Source organism: Bos grunniens, chromosome 4 (assembly GCF_055505025.1).
Source record: "Bos grunniens cultivar Pamir isolate PY7600 chromosome 4, Bosgru_T2T1.0, whole genome shotgun sequence".
Classification (NCBI taxonomy): domain Eukaryota; kingdom Metazoa; phylum Chordata; class Mammalia; order Artiodactyla; family Bovidae; genus Bos; species Bos grunniens.
Window position 1 is genome coordinate 7,764,420 of NC_141168.1, and position 19,099 is coordinate 7,783,518.

Genomic DNA, 19,099 nt, shown 5'->3' on the forward strand with positions numbered 1-19,099 from the left:
ATAATTGTCCCAAATTTCCCTTTGCTGGACCTTGTGTAACCAGCAAGGCTGAGGGTATGGAAGCTTTCCTTCATTATTGCCTGGAATTATCCACCGCCCCTAGCCCCAGCCTCCCACCCTTCATCCTTACTTGGGACTATATTCCCCATAGCACTGGGGGCTGGTTTGAGTCCTAGAAAGAGAAATGTTCCCAGGTAAGCAATACCATGATTTACACAAAATTAAATTAGATGAGAAAAGCAAGATGCAATAGCATAGGACTGTTATGCTGCCATTTGTGTTTATAAATACAGCCAAGGAGACACTGTGCATTCCTTACTGACGTGCAGACTATCTGGAAGAGAACATAAAAAAATCTTAACACAGGTTCCCCGGGGATGCTTGTAGAGAGTCTTGTTAGATGAGAGAGGGAGAATTTTCACTGCGTACTTTTTTCTTCATTTTAATCTTTAAATGTATTCTTAAGATTTTTTTTTTTTTCAGTTTCACGTTCTCAGCAAAATTGAGAGGAATGTACAGAGATTTCCCACATATCCCCTGCCCCTACATAGGGATAACCTCTCGCATTATCAACATCCCCCACCAGAACAGGACATTTGTTACAGGGGACGAACATACGGTGACACATCATAGTCAGCAAGTCCACCGTGTTCACTCCTGGTGTCGTACATTCTATGGGTTTGGACAAACGTATCCATCATTATGGGCTTCCCAGGTGGCACAGTGGTGCCCAATGCAGGCGATTCAAGAGATGCGGGTTCGATCCCTGGGTTGAGAAGAGCTCCTGGAGAAGGAAACGGCAGCCCACTCCAGTATTCTTGCCTGGAGAATCCCATGGACAGAGGAGCCTGGGGGCTACAGTCTATGGGGTCTCAAAGAGTCAGACAGGCCTGAGCACTCTGAGAACACACACACATGCCTCATTACAGTATAATGCAGAGTGTTTTCACTGCCCTGAAAATCCTCTGTGCTCTACCTGTATATCTCCCTCTATCCCCTCAAATCCCTGGCAACCGCTGATCTTTTTACTGTCTCCATAGTTTTGCCTTTTCCTGAATGTTGTACAGTATTACTGTGGCCTTTCAGATGGACTTCCTTTACTCAGTAATATGCATGAAAGTTCCCTCCAGGTCTTTCCTAGGCTTGAGAACTCATTTCTTTTAGTATTGAATGCTGTTCCATTGTCCTATGTACCATGGTTCATCTATCCATTCGATACGGACTCTTTAACTACTGAAGGACTTTTGGTTGCTTCCAGCTGCATACGTTTTCATATCTTTTGAACATTGTAGCATATGAATTCTGTGAGTTCATATTTATCTTTTTAAGATAACAATTTAATATTTTAAAATAATCAAATTAAATGAGGTCTCACCCACTAAGACTTGTGGGAATCCAGCATGGGTACTTTGAACATCCTTCCCCTTTCTGATGCATTTTGCCAGAATCCAGAGTCTGTGCAGAGGTCCACTCCGAGACCAGGCATGCTCATTTTGAGGCAAGCAGCACCTCCAGGGCCACATCCCCTCAGAGCCGAGCCCAGAACCTTTGCAGGGCCCTTCCTGGTTCTGCAGGAATTCTTCCTAAAGACTCTGTGTGCTGTTAGAAGTCAGCCTCCTCCAATGGTGCCTTCCCATCTTGGGAGGCTCCAACCAGCCTTCTCCAGTGAGTCCCATCTCCCTGCACCGTGCATCAAGCTTTTGAGCCTTTCCACCTTGCACACAAATCATTCTCCACGACTGGACTTGATTTCTATTTAAAGTCTTCTCTTTGGGATTTCCCCTGTGGTCCAGTGGTTAAGACTCTACTCTTCCAATGCAGGGGCAGGGGGTTCAATCCCTGGTGGGGAGACTAAGATCCCATATGTGGCATGGCTAAAAAAATGTAAGAAAAAAATCTTTTTTGGTAAAAGGATTTAAAGGCTTTTCCAGGGCAGCCCACCCAGTCTGGCAATTTCATTTGGTCTGCTCACACACGAACACACACACACATAGGTTCACACTCACAATAAAACAAGGGAATGCTCAAAGACTCCTGGAGCCCTCTGTCAAATCTGGAGACGGGGAAGGCGTCAATTCAGTATCCTGAAAGCTCCTAAAGGGAAGAATCAAGCATTTGTTCTACCTCTTCTATGTGAACTATATTCCAACAGAACTAACAAGTTAAAAAAAAAAAAAGTCTTCTTTATAAAAGAATTTAAGCTAATAAAGGTAGAGGATTGGAATAGAACCACTCATGACTCCTAAGGAGGCAATGGTCATAAGCCAGCATCCCCAAAGCCTACCAAAATGATGAGATGAATGTTTGATGGGGGAATTTAAAATGAGGTTAACAACACCTCAACACACCAGTTAATCTTTTTCTTTTTTAAAGAGCTTTTGGTTTTGGGGGGGCTTTATTCCCCTAAGATTCCCTGCAGGATCTTAGTTCCTCTTGAACAGGTCACTGTGGTTTCTGGCTCCTGAGTGGCCTCAGTGCCATCACCAGCAGCACAGGTGAGGTGACAGATGTGTGACACCTGGGAGAGCATCAGTACTGCTGCTGTAGGCCAGGTGGACCCTGTTCTCAAGGGTTCCCCCCACAGCTCATCTCACCCAGAGATTGGGGGAAGTGCTTACCTCTAGTTCTAGAATGCCCCACTATTCGGGATGATGATACCCCCAACACTTGAAGAGGAAAGAGAAACTAGAGTCAGCAGGCAGTGGTGCGACTGGCCATCAGCAGGGCTGCCCCAGAGGTCTGTCTAGGAGAAGGGGGCCCAGAGTGACTTTTGGAGACTGGGTTTGTCATGAACATGACCTCTGTCTTGATCAGCGGGGATCACAACCTAATGGCCCAACGCAGTGGGTGATGAGCCGTTATCTCCCAAATATTCTAGAAGGAAATCAAACAGTAAGGAATTGGCTGATGTTTTACCTAGCACTGCCAGGCAGATACCCAATTCAGTCTGTGTTTTAGAGAGAATTCTTTCAATATGGTCACCAGCTTTAGTTCTGGAGTTAGACTATCTGGATTACTGAATTCCTCTAAACTTTCATTTCTTTATCTGTAAATCGGGGATAATAATTACAGTAAGTCCCCTGCATATGATTTGGATGAGTTCTATTCTGAGAGTGCATTCGTAAGTTCAATTGGTTCATAAGTCCAATAAATCTAGCCTAGGTACCCAACTAACACAATTGGCTATGTAGTACTATACTCTAATAGGTTTATAATATACTTTTCACATAAGTAATACATAACAAGCAAACAAACAGAAAAAAACATTTTTAATCTGATAGTACAGTTCTTTGAAAAGTACAGTAGTCCAGGAGGAACAGCTGGCATACAGGGGCTGGCACTGAGTGAACAGGCAAGAAGACTGACTGACTGGAGGAGGGAGAAGACGTGGGAGGTGGTAGAGCTGAAGGATCCTCTGCAATAGGAGACGGATGGCGAGCTGCAGTGTCGTCCGCAGCTGATGTGATAGGCCATGACAGAGCAGGCTCACATCTCTGAAAGCTTGCAACTTGAAGGTTCTCAAGTAGAGGACTTGCTGAGTACCTATGTCATGGGCTTGGCTTGAAGACAAAAGGTGATGACTCATGGCAAACGTTTAGTAACATGTCCTCCTAGGAAGACCCAGAGCCATCTGGGAAGAATGGAGAGTAATGGGGTCATGGAGGGGAGACAAAGAGCTCAGTTAGGAAGCTGGGTCTTAACAGAGCTCATAAGCCAGGTTTCCTGTCTTTGAAGGCTGCTCTCCCCACCCCGCCCCCACCCAACTGGGTAAATCTTATGTCTTTAACAACACGGGGAGGGATGACCGTGTGGAAGGCAAGTTGTCAGTGCTCCATTTTCAAATGCCAAAAGTGTGGGTGCTAGGGCATTAGGGGAATAAAGATCGGCGCCCACTCGGTGCCTGCAGAAGCTGGGGGAGGTTTCCTGGGTGTGGCCGGGAGAGCCAGGGAACCTGGGAGGAGACGTGGCGAGGACCAGGGTGGGATCAGAAGGTCACAGCGTGGTCCAGACAGCATGCAGGACCAGATCCCACTCACCCCAGCACTGTGGTACTGGGAAAGCCCTTTCATAACTCTGGTGTGACACGGGATGGGGTGGTGATGGTTGGGGGAGTCCTGAGGTGACTAACTAAATTTCTGCTGCTGGGTATAATGGGGCACAAAATAGAGATTGAGTTGTTTTTGTAGAAAAACAGTTATCTCCATCCCTCAATCCGTGGATTACTGTATATCAACAATGAGCAGAACATAGAGCTGAGACACTAGGTGGGGGAGAGGGAGGCGCGTGGTCGAGGCGGGATGGCAGGATGCAGGGATCCCGGAAAGATGCCTGTGCACACACTGACGTTCCCAGTTTAGTGACGGAGCATTCTGGCCTCTAAAGAAGGAACGGTACTTTGGAACAGGAATAATGCATAATCATTTTCCGTGGCCTGAGAAACCCTCAAGAGCATTCAATTCCCTTTTGCTCTGATTGCAGCCTCAGGAAGCAACCCTTAGATAGCTAATTTGGTTTCCGGGGTAACCTCCAGGGCATTCTGGCTTATTGTGCATCGGGCCTTCAGAGCCTGATTAGGGAGATTGTGTGAGCCGGCCCAAGGGGTCTGACGCTGCAGGTCTGTGAGCTGAGCTCCAGACCTGATGACCACACCGAGATGCCGCCAGGTTCAGACTCCAGCCCTGGGCAGAGCGCACGTCCTAACCGGGCAGGACGGTGGGGGTTGGGAGGTGAAGGGCAGGGCTCAGGGGAACCCCTGGGATTGGTGCCTGCTGATGGGCTGCAGGACACAGCACCAGCCAGCTCCTCCGGGCCCTGCATCCGCACTCTTAGGAGTCCACTCTGGGGAAATCATTTGAGAAGTGCACCAAGATGTATGTGCGTGTTCATCCAGTGTTTTATAAATCTGGAAAAAATCACCCTCTTACCAAACTCTTAGCCTTTTTTTTTTAATCCCCCCAAGAAGGGCAGACTGCTTTGCAGCGCCTCATTGGATGTGTGTGGAGTCTTGGAGTCTTGACAAGCCCACATTCTCCTACAAATGGATCTCAAGAGTCTGTTTGGAGGTTCTAGCAGGAGCATAGCTACTCCCATACTCTTAGCCAGAGAACCACCCTCCTTTATGTGCGTGCTAGGTCACTTCAGTCCTGTCTGACTCTTTACGATCCCATGGACTGTAGCCCACCAGGCTTCTCTGTCCATGGGGATTCTCCAGGCAAGAATACTGGAGTGGGTTGCCATTTCCTTCTCCAGAGGATCTTCCTGATCCAGGGATCGAACCCAGGGCTCTTATGTCTCCTGAACTGGCAGATGGGTTCTTTACCACTGAGCCACCTGGGAAGCCCTTGAAGGGTAATTTCACTTCAGAATAATCTCAAAGAAAGAGTAGAAAATCTTACCCAATTGGATGGCACAATATAACCAAGAAAGACGCAAACAGAAATGCAATGATGTCTTAATCCTAGAGACTGCGTGGCTGTACAGCAGGGGCTGTCTGAGTTCTAGAAGAAGCAGGCTGGAGCCGTGTCCCAGACCCTGGACCTGTGCTGACCTCTTGGCTCATCCCTGCCCACTCTTCACCTGCTAGAAAGTTGGGGCTGCAGCTTTCTTGGCCAGGCGCCTCTCCTAAAGTAAACCAAGACCGTGACAGCCTCCTATAGGTCCCAGGCCTTGATCCCTGGAAAAGGAAACCGAACCAGAGAGTGGGAGATGGAGAAAAAGGAAAAAGAAACAAAGCATCTTAGACATTAAGGGGCTGGGTAGTTCCTCTTGCCCTCAGTATAATGATAATAGTGAGGGAGTGGGTGAGAAGGTCTCTGGGAGGAGGGATGTTTGGTGGGCATAGGAGTGGAGACTTTGAGGAAGGGGAGCAGTTCTGACAGGTGTGGAGGTGGCCACCTAGAGAAGCAGCTCAGGTAACTCCCTAGGGAGACACACAATGGTGAGAGCGCAGCTTGGGAAAGACTGCAATTATGGAATTGTTCTATGATATCCCTGTGGGTGGCTGGGGGTATAGCTCAGGGGTAGAGCATTTGACTGCAGATCAAGAGGTCCCTGGTTCAAATCCAGGTGCCCCCTGTGCCTTGCTTTCCTTTTTTTTTTTTTTAACCCCAGTAGAAGTTATACCTCCTACTTATACAGAGGCCCTCCTTCTTATGCATTTAGCCTCATGAAATCTAAATTTCTAACAAGTCGTAAAGTCTTCAGTTCCTCCTGTGACATTTCTCATGTGCTGTGTTTTCGCCTCCTCAGCCACACTGATTTCCTGGAGGGGTAGAGGAAGTCTGCCTGAAGCTTTCTCTGTGTTTCCCTTGTGTCTAATTACTACCATCCTGATTTTATTTGTTTATACCAAGCTAGCTTCAAAAAATAGGATCTGAGGCAGCTTGCAATAAAAGATATAATAAAAGTCCACCAACAGGACAAGTATAAAAAGGCAAGGGCTGACTTATATGAGGTCATCAAAATCATAGAGACAGAAAGGAGACTGGTGGGTACCAGGGGCTGGCGGAGGTGGGGATGACCAGCTATCGATTCGTGGGGACAGAGGTATAGTTTGGCAAATGAAAAAGTTCTGGACAGTGGTGATGGCTGTACAACATAAACGCACTTAATACCACTGACTCTATAATACTCAGTTGCTCAGCTGTGTCCAACTCTTTGCGATCCCATGGACTGTAGCCCGCCAAGTTCCTCTGTCTGTGGGATTTTCCTGGCAAGAATACTGGAGTGGGGTGCCATTCACTTCTCCAGGGGATCTCCCCAACCCAGGGTTGAACCTGGATCTCCTACATTACAGGCAGATTCCTTACCACTGTGCCACCTGGGAAATCCTTACTTAAACATTTGGTTAAGATGATAAGGTTCATGCTACATGTATTTTGCCACAATTTTTAAAAGTTGAAGGGAATAAATAAGGCAAGAACTAAACATTTGAAGAGGATGCAAATAATTATTCCCAAGAGCCCAGATCAGGAGAAGGCACTGCTGCTGAATACAGGAAGCATCTCTGAGTTTTGGGGAATTAAACAGAAGTGAGAACACACCAATTCGTCAGCAGAGCATAATATTTTATTAGCTCCTAAAAACACCAGGCATCCATATGATAGGTCTTTATAGACAGAAGGTTGGTGAGATAATGGTTATTTCCAGGGCAGCCAAGTACAGTCACATAGGTTGTGTATTGCACAACTTCCCCAGTCGCATAATCCCTGGAGTTATGCAACATACAGACCCTAGGTATTGGCCATAGTTTATCCCCTTTACAAAAAAAAAAGCATAAACTGTGTTCCACACACATGTGTGTGTATAAATATATGTGTTGTGTATACGTGGCAGACTTACTAGTTAAGTACCCAAAATACATTATTTCCTCTTAGTAATAGAACTCTTATTTTATACTAAGCAGTTATGTTTCCAGCTGAAAGATCACATTTTCTGGCCTCTCTTTGGCTAGGACAGGCAAATGAAGAATAAGAAGCAGTCATCAGACAAGGTTTCTGAGAAAGCTTTAAAGAACAAACATGTCCCCTTTGGGACCTTAACTCACGCTTCCTACCTGGAGCATAGATGTGATGGCTGGAATGCCAGCTGCCAACTTGGACCATGAGTCAAGCTTGAGAACGGAACCCACATTTAAAAGAAGACTGATCAAAAAGATGAAAAGAGCAGGTGTCCCTAAAGGCACCTGGAGTGGCCAGGTCACCAGACAGCCCTGGTCTGCTCTCCTCCACACACTCTTTTTCAAAAGAAAAACAGACATTTCTAGCTTGTTCATCCCTCAGAGAAGACACAAATCCAGATGATTCTGAGGCTCATGCCCTTTCCCCATCAATGACTTTTCAAGCTCATCATCAATGACCTAGCTCAGTAGATCTGAGATAGCCAATAAAAATGTTTTTCTAACAGGGCCATTTCTTACACCAGGAACCTCCCATTGCTATGGCAGGATAAAGAGCCCAGGGGACCGTGTGTACTTGGCTGCTTCCTTGCCTGTGCCTGTGTGCTAGGTCCCTTCAGTCGTGTCCGACTCTTTGTGACCCTGTGGACTGTAGCCCACCAGGCTCCTCTGTCCATGGGATTCTCTAGGCAAGAATACTGGAGTGGGTTGCTGTTCCCCTCTCCAGGGGATCTTCCCAACCCAGGGGTCAAACCCGAGTTTCATATGTCTCCTGCATTGGCAGGCGGGTTCTTTATCAGTAGTGCCACCTGGGAAGCCCTCCTTGCCTGTAAGTCCCCGCACCCCAAGAAATTCCTTTCTTGCACAATAGAAATGTATGGGACAGGACAACCATGCATTTGGGCTGGGAGAAAATATTTGTAAGTGGTGCAACCAACAGGGGCTTAATTCCAAAATATACAAAAAGCTCATAGAATTCAATTTTTAAAAAGAACAACCCAATCAAAAAATGGGCAAAAGACCTAAATAGACATTTCTCCAAAGAAAACATACAGATGTCCAAAAGGCACATGAGAAGATGCTCAGCATCACTAATTACTAGAGAAATGCAAATCAAAACTACAGGGAGGTACCACCTCACATCATCATTAAAAATTCTACAAATACTAAATGCTAGAGAGGGTGTGAAGAAAAGGGACCCCTCTCACTCTATTGGTAGGAATGTAAATTGGTGCAGCCATTGTGGAAAACAGTATGGAGGTTTCTCAAAAAACTAAAGAGAGTTGCCACATGAGCCAGCAATCCCACCCCTAGGCATAGAGCCATATAAAACTCTATTTCAAAAAGATACATGTACCCTTATATTCACAGCAGCACTATCCACAATAGACACGGAAGCAAGCTAAATGTCCATTGACAGATGAATGGATGAAGAAGATGCGATATAATGTGGAGTATACTGCTGCTGCTACTGCTGCTAAGTCACTCAGTCGTGTCCAGCTCTGTGCGACCCCACAGACGGCAGCCCACCAGGCTCCCCCGTCCCTGGGATTCTCCAGGCAAGAACACTGGAGTGGGTTGCCATTTCCTTCTCCAATGCATGAAAGTTAAAAGTGAAAGTGAAGTCGCTCAGTCGTGTCCGACTCTTGGTGACCCCATGGACTGCAGCCTACCAGGCTCCTCCATCCATGGGATTTTCTAGGCAACAGTACTGGAGTGGGGTGCCATTGCCTTCTCTGGTAGAGTATATTACTCGGTCATTAAAAAGAATGGATAATGCAGCAGCATCAGTGGCTCTAGAGATTATCACACTAAGCAAAGTCAGTCAGAAAGAGAAAGATAAGTGCCACATGATATCACTTATATGTGGAATCTAAAATATGACACAGGGCTTCCCTGGTGGCTCAGTGGTAAAGAATCCGCCTGCCAATGCCGGAGACAGGAGTTCAGTCTCGGATCCGGGAAGATCCTACCTGCCTCAGAGCAACTAAGCCCGTGCACTGCAGTTACTGAGCGTGTGCTCTAGAGCCCAGGAGCTGTGGCTACTGAGCCCACGTGCCGCAGCTACTGAAACCGCACACTCTACAGAGCCTGTGCTCCACACCAAGAGAAACCCCCGCAATGAGAAGCCTGCACACCACAAGTAGAGCCAAGCCCACGAAGTAAGGAAGACCCAGCACAGCCAAAAAGGAAATAAAGTAAATAAAATTAAAATGTGACACAAATGAACGTATCTATGAAACAGACGCACAGAGATCAGACTTGTGGTGGCTGGGGTCAGGGAGGGGAGGAAAGATTGAGAGTTTGGGACTAGCAGATACAAACTACACAGGATGGATAAGCAAGGTCCTACTGTATAGCATGGGGAACTATATTCAGTATCTTCTGATAAACCATAATTGAAAAGAATATGAAAAAGAATACATATGTATAACTTAGTCACTTCTCTGTACAGCAGAAATTAACATAACATTGTAAATCAACTATATTTCAATAAAATTTTTTAAAAAAATGCGTGGTCTTATGGTGAGAGAGCGCAGGAGTGCAATAGCCACTCTCATTTCTAATTGATTACCAGCAGCTGAATGTAGTTCTTCCAGCAGTTGGAAAAGAGAGTTCTACAGAGGTCAGGCACAATAACTGAGCAGTTGTTGTTGTTATTCAGTTGCTAAGTGGTGTCTGACTCTGCAACCCCAGGGACTGCAGCACACCAGGCTCCTCCGTCTTTCACTCTCTCCTGGAGGTTGCTCACATTCACATCCACTGAGTCGGTGATGCCATCCAACCATCTCATCCTCTGCCACCCCGTCTCCTTTTGCCTTCAAACTTTCTCCTTCATGCATCACAGCCTAGTTGTGTTGGAGGGTCTTGTGTGACTCAATGAAGCTATGAGCCGTGCCATGCAGGGCCACGCAGGATGGAAGGGTCATAGTGGAGACTTCTGACAAAACGTGGTGCACTGGAGGAGGGAATTGCAAACTACTCCAGTATGCTTGCTTCGAGAACCCCATGAATAGTATGAAAGGACAACTTAGCAGAGTGAACGTCATCCCCAGATTCCAGAGGAATGTGTGGTCAGCACAGCCCTCTGACCAGTGCTGCTCAAAGTGGGGTCCAAGAACGAGCCTACCACCTTCATTTATGTTCAGAAATTCTACCATCTGACACTGGCCAGCTTTGGTTGCAGTGGGTCTCAAAGTCCACAGGTCTGATGTACTCGTACTGAGCTGTGATAGCTTTTTAAGATAATAAAAATAAAGCTGGTCCTTCACCAAAGGTAGTGGGAAACACTGCTTTCATTGATGTCCTTCAAGGCCCTTCTCTCAGCATCCTAGGGCTGCTGCAGTACAGCACGACAGGCTTTCACTTGCTGTGGCCCTCGGGCCACTTGGGTGCCAGTAAGTGCACAGAAGCTAGATTAAGCTGTAAACATTTTAAGCATATATATCTCCCTAGGTAGGAGTGGTGGAAAATGAGTCTCTAGACTAACCTTCCAGGAACAGCGCCCTGAGCTAAGCTGCAGAACTGGCCTGATGGAGAACCACCAGCACTGGGCTGGCGTCACCCAGCAGTTTCTATTCTCACCAGAAACCGGCCTCTGCACCACACCTTCACCAAACACTCAAGCCCTGAATGCTGGACAATGACCCCATCCTTGCAAGCAAACTGGACTCTATACCTCCCTCTCCCCTCTTCAACCCTTACACAAGCATATCTTATTATTGCTTGTTGCTGTTCAGTCACTAAGTCGTGTCCAACTCTTTGTGACCCCATGGAATGCAGCATGCCAGGCTCCCTTACCCTTCGTTATCTCCCAAAGTTTGCTCAAACTCATTTCCATTGAGTCAGTGATGCTATCTAGCCATCTCATCCTCTGTTCCCCCCTTCTCTTTTGGCCTTCAATCTTCCTGAGCATCATGGTCTTTTCTGATGAATTGACTTTTAACATCAGGTGGTCAAAGTGTTAGAGCTTCAGCTTCACCATCAGTCCTTCCAATGAATATTCAGGGTTGATTTCCTTTGGTGTGATCGCCTTGCTGTCCAAGGAACTGTCAAGCATCTTCTCCAGCATCACAGTTCGAAAGCATCAATTCTTCAGCACTCAGCCTTGTTTATGGTCCAACTCTTGCATCTGTACATGACTACTGGAAAAACCATAGGTTTGATAGTACAGACGTTTATTGGCGAAGTGATGTCTCTGCTTTTTAATACACTGTCTAGGTTTGTCATAGCTTTCCTTCCAAGGACCAAGCATCTTTTAATTTGTTCCTACAGTCACCATCCACAGTGACTTTGGAGCCCAAGAAAATAAAGTATGTCACTGCTTCCATTTTTTTCCCCTTATATTTGCCATGAAGTGGTGGAAGCCTGGACTTATTCCAGAAACTCAAAGGAGCCTGAGAACAGAGTTCTATAACTTCTTTTTTGAGAGTACAGGTCTTGCAAGGAAAGAAATTCTCCATACACAACAAGGGGAGAAGGCAATGGCATCCCACTCCAGTACTGTTGCCTGGAAAATCCCATGGATGGAGGAGCCTGGTAGGCTGCAGTCCATGGGGTCGCTGAGAGTCGGACACGACTGAGCGGCCTCACTTTCACTTTTCACTCTCATGCATTGGAGAAGGAAATGGCAACCCACTCCAGTGTTCTTGCCTGGAGAATCCCAGGGATGGGGGAGCCTGGTGGGCTGCAGCCCATGGGGTTGCACAGAGTTGGACACGACTGAATCGACTTAGCAGCAGCAGCAGCAGCACAATCAGAAAACATAGAAATGTCCTTCGCAATTACATCAGATTTTTGAATACTTAATACCAAGAATAAGAATGCAAATGATTTCATTATTGATTTTGCATATTAATTACATGTAGCAGTGATAATATTTTAGATATCTTGTGTTAAATAAATAGATGATTCAAATTAATTTCAACAACTATTTTTGTTTTATAATGTAGCTACTAGAAAATATATAATTGTACTTGGGGCTTGCATTATATTTCTGCTGGACAGTGTAGCTCCAGATGAAGTATGACCTCAGAATATAACACCTAGATAGTGTCACCAGTGTGGAAGGATGGACTGTATAATTAGGGGTGGTGGGATAACTGGCTTCTTAAAAAGTCTCATAAAATCCCTACTTCACTCCATTACAAAAAAAATTTCAGATGGATGAAAGACCTAAATAGGGCTCTCCTGGTGGCTCAGAGGGTAAAGAATCTGCCTGCACTTCCGGAAACCCAAGTTGGGTCAGGAAGATCATCTGGAAAAGGGAATGGCAACCCACTCCAGTATTCTTGCCTGGAGAATTCCATGGACAGAGGAGCCTGGCGGGCTATAGTGCACGGGATTGAAAAGAGCTGGACGTGACTGAGCAACTAACTTTCAAAGATCTAAATATAAACTCAGACTTTTAGAAGAACATAAAGAACACAATTGTCTTAGTTTGTTGGGGTGCTATATCCAAATACCAGAGACTGGGTGGCTTATATGGAGAAGGCAATGGCAAGCCACTCCAGTACTCTTGCCTGGAAAATTCCATGGATGGAGGAGCCTGGTGGGCTTCAGTCCATTGGGTCTCGAAGAGTCGGACTCGACTGAGCGACTTCACTTTCACTTTTCACTTTCACGCAATGGAGAAGGAAATGGCAACCCACTCCAGTGTTCTTGCCTGGAGAATCCCAGGGACGGGGGAGCCTGGTGGGCTGCTGTCTATGGGGTCGCACAGAGTCAGACACTACTGAAGCGACTTAGCAGCAGCAGCAGCAGGGTGGCTTATAAACAATAGAAATTTGTTTCTCACAGGTCTGGAGGTCGGGAGGTCCAAGACCAAGGTGCCCTCATGTTTGGCATCCGGTGATAACCCTCTTTCTGGTTCGTAGGTGGCTGTGTTCTTGCTGTGTTCTCAAGTGGCAGAGGGAACAAAAGAGCTCTCCTGGGTCTCTTTCCTAAGGGCACTAATCCCTTTCAGGAGGGCTCCACCGTCACGACCTAATCACCTCTCTAAGGCCCCACCTCCAAATATCAACACATAGGGATTAGATTTCAATGTACAAATTTTGTAAGGGAGGCCCACAAACATTGTTTATAATATATGTATAACTCAGGGAAGGCTTTCTTAAACACAACTTCAAAATCACAAACTGTAAAAGATAAATTTGGCTGTATCAAAATTTACATTTTTATATGACAAAACATTCCTTAAACAAGAGACTCTGAATTTTGTAACACACATGATTAGAGAATAGATATGCACTAGAATATAAGCAAGATGAAGAGTTTGTGGAGATCGTTTGCAAAATATTATGAATATGCTTAACACTCTTGAACTGTACACTTTAAAATGGTTAAGATGGTAACTTTCATGTGCTTTTTACCACCATTTAAATTTTTGTAATTATTTTAAAAGATAAGAATTCCTATAGAGCCATCAGGGAAAAAAAAAAAAAAGTTAGCCCAATAGAAAAATGGACAAAGACAGAATAAGTAGTTCACAGAACAGGGATTTTTTAAAATGTTTTATTTGTTTATTTATTTATTTTGGCTGGGATGGGTCTTGGTTGCAGCATGCAGGATCAGGGATAGAACCTAGGTCTCCTGCGTTGCGAATGAGGAGTCTTACGTACTGGACCGCCAGGGAAGTCCCCACAGAAGAGGTATCTTTATGACAAATAAACACAGGAAAAGATGCTCAACATTGCTAGACATCAAAGAAATGGAAAGTGGTTAAAATGATAAAGAAGCACCATTTTTACCCTCTTTCATAATTTAGGATAAGTTGAAGTCTAACTAGATCAAAAACTGGTGAGGAGGACAATGGTATTTTCATTCGCTAACAATGTGAATATAATTGCTACACTCATGGAGAAAGTCTTGGCAATAAAAATAGTAAAATAAATATTAAACTACATAAAACTGTAATCATAAAATTATAAGTGTGTGTAAAATTCAGATATTTCATTTGTGGGTATTTTCCCTTGAGAAGTTCTACATAAATGCATCAGGAGATATGTACAAAGATGTTCATTGCAGCACTATCATTAATGTGCAAAAAAAAAGAAACATTCTTAGTGTGTCCTTAAATCAGTTCAGTTCAGTTCAGTTCAGTTCAGTTGCTCAGTCATGTCAGACTCTTTGAGACCCCATGAATCGCAGCACGCCAGGCTTCCCTGTCCATCACCAACTCCCAAGTTCACCCAAACTCATGTGCATCGAGTCGGTGATGCCATCCAGCCATCTCATCCTCTGTCATCCCATTCTCTTCCTGTCCCCAATCCCTCCCAGCATCAGGGTCTTTTCCAATGAGTCAACTCTTCTCATGAAGTGGCCAAAGTCCTGGAGTTTCAGCCTCAGCATCAGTCCTTCCAATGAACACCCAGGACTGGTCTCCTTTAGGATGGACTGGTTGGATCTCCTTGCAGTCCAAGGGACTCTCAAGAGTCTTCTCCAACACCACAGTTCAAAAGCATCAATTCTTCGGCGCTCAGCCTTCTTCACAGTCCAACTCTCACATCCATACATGACCACTGGAAAAACCATAGCCTTGACTAGATGGACCTTTGTTGGCAAAGTAATGTCTCTGCTTTGAATGAATATGCTATCTAGGTTGGTCATAACTTTCCTTCCAAGGAGTAAGCGTCTTTTAATTTCATGGCTGCAATCACCATCTGCAGCCCAAAAAAATAAAGTCTGACACTGTTTCCACTGTTTACCCATCTATTTCCCATGAAGTGATGGGACCAGATGCTATGATCTTCGTTTTCTGAATGTTGAGCTTTAAGCCAACTTTTTCACTCTCCTCTTTCACTTTCATCAAGAGGCTTTTTAGTTCCTCTTCACTTTCTGCCATAAGGGTGGTGTCATCTGCATATCTGAGGTTATTGATATTTCTCCTGGCAATCTTGACTCCAACTTGTGCTTTTTCCAGCCCAGCGTTTCTCATGAGGTACTCTGCATATAAGTTAAATAAGCAGGGTGACAATATACAGCCTTGACGTACTCCTTTTCCTATTTGGAACCAGTCTGTTGGTCCATGTCCAGTTCTAACTGTTGCTTCCTGACCTGCATATAGGTTTCTCAAGAGGCAGGTCAGGTGGTCTGGTATTCCCATCTCTTTCAGAATTTTCCAGTTTATTGTGATCCACACAGTCAAAGGCTTTGGCATAGTCAATAAAGCAGAAATAGATGTTTTTCTGGAACTCTCTTGCTTTTTTGATGATCCAGCAGGTGTTGGCTATTTGATCTCTGGTTCCTCTGCCTTTTCTAAAACCAGATGGAAGTTCACAGTTCACATATTGCTGAAACCTGGCTTGGAGAATTTTGACATGACTTTACTAACGTGTGAGATGAGTGCAATTGTGTGGTAGTTTGAGCATTCTTTGGCATTGCCTTTCTTTGGGATTGGAATGAAAACTGACCTTTTCCAGTCCTGTGGCCACTGCTGAGTTTTCCATATTTGCTGGCATGTTGAGTGCAGCACTTTCACAGCATCATCTTTCAGGATTGAAATAGCTCAACTGGAATTCCATCACCATCCACTAGCTTTGTTCATAGTGATGCTTTCTAAGGCCTACTTGACTTCACATTCCAGGATGTCTGGCTCTAGGTGAGTGATCACACCATCGTGATTATCTGGGTCATGAAGATCTCTTTTGTACAGTTCTTCTGTGTATTCTTGCCACCTCTTCTTAATATCTTCTGCTTCTATTAGGTCCATACCATTTCTGTCCTTTATCGAGCCCATCTTTGCATGAAATGTTCCCTTGGTATCTCTAATTTTCTTGAAGAAATCTCTAGTCTTTCCCATTCTGTTGTTTTCCTCTATTTCTTTGCATTGATCGCTGAGGAAGGCTTTTTTATCTCTCCTTGCTATTCTTTGGAACTCTCCCATTTGAATGCAGAGTTCCAAAGAATAGCAAGGAGAGATAAGAAAGCCTTCCTCAGTGTCCTTTAATAGTAGAATAGATAAATAAAACTTCCTGAATTCTAATAATGTAGAAAATAAAACACTTAAAAGGAAGTTTAAACTGAGTGACCAAGAGACAATAGGTATTAGGTCCCAAGGGCAGGAGTGAAACCGGTCCTGAACGTCAGGACTGATAACCAGGTGAGTCTCCACCCTGTGGGTGTGAGAGGGTCAGGTTGCAGTAGGTCAGAGCATTGGTGAGGAACACTTTTCTGAAGAGTTGAGTCCTGAAGATCATCCTTAAGTCTAGCTAAGGGGCTTCACAAGGTCCGCTCAACGCCTTGGTCCACGTATCCCAGAGTTGGGGTTTGCAGTGAGGTGTGTCCAGCACAAAGCTCTGCAGTTGGAGAGGAGCCGACTGCTCTTGGGAATCCGCTTGTTTGACTGGAATGGGTGGAAATAGAAGGCACCAGAGTATTTTCCCCCAGGCCATGCAGGAGACAGCCTTTTTGCAGCAAATCAAATTCTGTGCAAGGATGATCACAGGCCCCAGCAGAGAGAGTCTGAGCAACACAGGTCGTGGAACGCCAGGAGAAGAATGCTTTGCCAGGTCACGGGAGCAGTGGAATGGTCCCGATGGAGGCCTGGGAGGAATTTCATGGAAACGCCGGTGGAGTCATTTCAAATACTTGCCAGGCCCAGGGAAAGCAAATATTATCTTACTACAGTTCTGATCAAGGGAGAACCTTCTCATTCTCCTCACCTCTCTCCCTTCCCTCCTCCCCACTCCTTGGGCCAGGAAAGAAGTCTGGAGGAGGAGAAAGAGGAAGGGCTATGTCTCAGCTCCTCCCACTTCTAGGGGTGGAGAGAAGTTGAAGGCAGTCCTGCAGGAATCCCCTGGTGGTGTAGTGGTAGTGACCCTGCGCAGTCAGGGCAGAGGCCCAGGTTTCATCCCTGGGTGTGGAGTTAATGACCAAGGAAAAAACGGAAGGAAGAAGGCTTCAGGTTATTGATTATTACAGGAGGCGGAGCTTTTTTTAGCAGCACCGCGCAGCTTGTGGGATCTCATTGAACTGGCCATGCACTGAAAGCACCCCAACCACTAGGCCACCAGGGAACTCTCGAGATTGGCCGTTTTAATTACGAATTCAGGAGGCAACCGCAGGACTTTCTGCTACCTATGCATGATCTTTAAATCACTTGGGCAGGGGAATTCCCTGGCAGTCCAGTGGTGAGGACCCCACGCTTCCACTGCAGGGGGCAGGGGTTCCACTGCTGGTCAGGGAAGTTTCTGCATGCCACATGGCACAACTAAAGTTTAAAAAGTCACTTGGGCAATAGAAACAGCTCGTTGAGAAAGTTTAAAGGGATAGTGAAAGCAAAAATGAAGTTGCTTTTACTATTACACTTTCGTTCTACAAGTTCAATGTACCAGATAAAAGAGCAACAAAGATAGCTCTCAAAAATATGATGTCATGTGCAAAAGAATTCAAGCTACTGGAATTCCCAGGGGTTGGACTCTGCACTTCCACTGCAGGGGGCCTGGGTTTGATCCATGTTGCGGGAGCTAAGAGCCCCGCAGAACAATAGATTCTGCGTTACCCCATTTGGATTTAGTAAAGATACAGAGAACAACGCTGAATCCTGTTACTGAATATAGAAGTAATAAAAATGGGACTTGTACCTCAAATACATGAAGTGGTCAAAATTCAACCAAAAAAATCCAATTAGAAAATGGGCAAAAACATATGGGCAGGCATTTCAGAGAAAAGGATATACAGATGGCAAAGAAGCACTTGAAGAAGCATCATCATCATTACCCATCAGGGAAACGCAAACTGGAACCACAGTGGAGTGTCGCTGCACACCTAGAGCATGACCAAAATTAAAAAGGTGATGGCACCAAACGCTGGTGAGGATTCAGACAAACTGGGCCACTTGTGTACTGCAGGAATGTAAAGTGGGACAAGCACTCCGGAAAACCGTTTGGTAAGTTCTTACAAAACTAAATGTATGCTTATCTATGTGACGGTTAATTTTGTGTGTCAACTTGACTGGGCCACGGGGTGCCCAGATACCTGGTCAAATTTGGTGGGTCTGTGAGGGTGTTTTTGGATGAGATTGATGCCAGGGGAAGGCAGTTGCTGTGTCATGAGGATGCCCTGTTGTGTTGGAATCAGGCCTCCTGCCAACAGCTCATGAGGAATAGTCCTTTTTTCTAACAGTCGTGAGTGAGCAGGTTAGAGTGGCTCCTCCCACCCCAATTGAACCATCAGATTGTTGCAGCCCCAGCTGACATCTTATCCACAGCCTCATGAGAGACTCTGAACCAGAATTGCCCAATTCAGCCACACCCAGATTCCAGAGTCTGAAATTTGCATGATATGATGAAGACTTACTGCTCTAAGGCGCTAAGTTTGAGGGTGTGTTGTTAGGCACCAATATCGAGTTAATATCGAGTCCTTCTACCTTCAACCCCACACTGCCCTAGCATCAACGAAGCCCCTGGAACACTTTGGGGAATGACACAAAAGACGATGACTGGGCAATGAGAGAGAAACCCAAAGACACAAAAAGTTCTGAAAATTGACATCAGCGTGGATGGCAGGGGATTGCTAAAGGAAAGACAGGGAGGAGAAGTGAGCGGTGGTGGGAAGGATACATGAGACTGAAGGCTGAAGTAACGGTTCAAAAATTCAAGGGCCTTATACAGACACGGAATCTGGAGGTGAGCTGGGAGAGAGGGTCAGCTTTCTGACCTACAGAATGTAGCTACCTTCAGCTACATTACAAGTTATTTGAAA

At 45.4% G+C, this 19,099-nt stretch overlaps 1 non-coding gene across 1 annotated transcript; it reads left to right on the forward strand.

The window, feature by feature from the left end:
- Positions 1-6,003: 6,003 nt before the first annotated feature.
- On the forward strand, positions 6,004-6,075 carry TRNAC-GCA (transfer RNA cysteine (anticodon GCA)). The gene has a single exon. It is a non-coding gene; the product is annotated as a tRNA-Cys (tRNA).
- Positions 6,076-19,099: the final 13,024 nt, after the last annotated feature.